Source organism: Lactuca virosa, chromosome 1 (genome assembly GCF_052849685.1).
Source record: "Lactuca virosa cultivar CGN04683 chromosome 1, Lactuca_virosa_CGN04683_v6, whole genome shotgun sequence".
In the NCBI taxonomy this organism is placed as follows: domain Eukaryota; kingdom Viridiplantae; phylum Streptophyta; class Magnoliopsida; order Asterales; family Asteraceae; genus Lactuca; species Lactuca virosa.
This window is the reverse complement of record NC_136426.1, coordinates 257730484-257732169: the sequence shown is the minus strand read 5'-3', so window position 1 is coordinate 257732169 and position 1686 is coordinate 257730484. Positions and strand designations below refer to the sequence as shown.

General features: G+C 37.4%; 1 non-coding gene across 1 annotated transcript; it reads right to left on the bottom strand.

Annotated features, from left to right (window-relative positions):
* Window positions 1-943: 943 nt before the first annotated feature.
* LOC145151616 (small nucleolar RNA R71) lies at window positions 944-1050 on the bottom strand. The gene has a single exon (XR_013732181.1). It is a non-coding gene; the product is annotated as a small nucleolar RNA R71 (small nucleolar RNA).
* Window positions 1051-1686: the final 636 nt, after the last annotated feature.

Sequence of the window (1686 nt, the reverse complement as noted above, 5' to 3'; positions counted from 1 at the left end):
CTGACTAAGTACATTTCCTATAAGTGCATCAGTAGATAAGTTTAGTTAGGTTTATAAATTTAAAACCGGTAGGTAATTCTGTGCACATCAAGTTTTTGGCGCTGTTATCGGGGAACAAATTATTTCAATTTTTAATTTAATTGTTTTAGGTTAATCGATCCTTTTTGTGGTGTAAAAACCGCAAAAGGTTCATTTTCTGCATAAAATAGTTTTTTTGTTTATACTGTGTTCGACATGAAAGACCCTCTGTCATGATGTAAGAACTGATCATCTTCAGTTTTTCGTTTATTTAGTTTTAGGTCGTTTTTACACGTTTATTTTCAATTTTGCATCAATAATATATGACCCGATGATCAATATTTCTAATAGTACCACGACTTGAAGATCTAGAGTCTGCGTTCCATAAGAAGAAAGATAAGAGGGTCAACAAGTCAATTAGCTGTTTTCACATAGACAATGGATTCGAAAGTTTTGAGAAGACTCCAAACATAAAGGGAATTGGGTACAAACTAGAAACCAAGGTCAATTCAGAAGACGAGGTCAAAAGCGAAGTAGAAGAAATGGCCGACATAGCAGAGATGCGATGGAGGAGTACAAGAAGCGGATGCGTAACGACAACGAGCATGGTCTTGTACCACCCAAAATTCCAGTAGCCACCAATTTCGAACTCAAGGGGCATATTCTCACTATGCTTAAAGATATTCCATTTTATGGGAAGGATTATGAAGATGCTTACAAGCATATTGATGAAGTTTTGGACATTACAAATTACTTTAATGTTCCTAATGTTCCATGTGAATCGATGTTACTGAGGATGCTTCCAGTAACCTTCAAAGGAGAAGCAAAAGACTGGATCAAGTCACTTCCAACTGGAGCTATTCAGACATGAGCCAACCTTAGAGAAGAATTCATTCAACAGTTCAGTCCACCTTCAAAAGTTTCAAGATTGAAAAAGAATATTGCTAACTTTCAACAAGAAAATGACGAGTCTTTGTATAAAGCTTGGGAGAGATACAAGGGATTGTTAAGGAGTTGCCCTCAACAACATCTCATTGTGCAGTAAGAAGTTTCAAATTCTATGATGGGGGTAAACATAACCAAAAGGCAACACCTTGATTCTCAAGGACTAATGACGACGAAAAATCCCGCTACAATCAAGGAATTAATAGAAGAATTTGTTAAGCACTCTAGAGAGCACCACAACCCTCGTGAAGACATTACAAGAGGCAAGGTAACTGGAAATGGAGCTTTGGAGGACTTGGCAATGATAATGGAGAAAATTAAGAATATGGAACGGAGGATGACAAAGATGGGCCAATCCATACATTCCATACAAGTAGGACGTGACAAGTGTAGTGGACCACACTTGACAAAAGATTGTGATTTGGATGAGATCGGGAACCAAAAATCACAAGTATGCTACTCGAGTGGTGACTGGTATGATAAATATTAGAGGAAGCCCAAGAAAGAATGGTTGCCTTATGATGAATACAAGAAGCCTAAAGAAGAAAAGTATTAGCAAACTAGATGAGGCTACTACCAAAAAGAACAACCACCACCGAAGAAGAAATCCGATTTTGAGTCAATTCTTGCATGCTTACAGTCGTTTCTGAGAAAATACATGACACCAACTGATGCTACAATAAGAAACCAACAAGCTGCGATTTCAAACATCAAGACTCAATT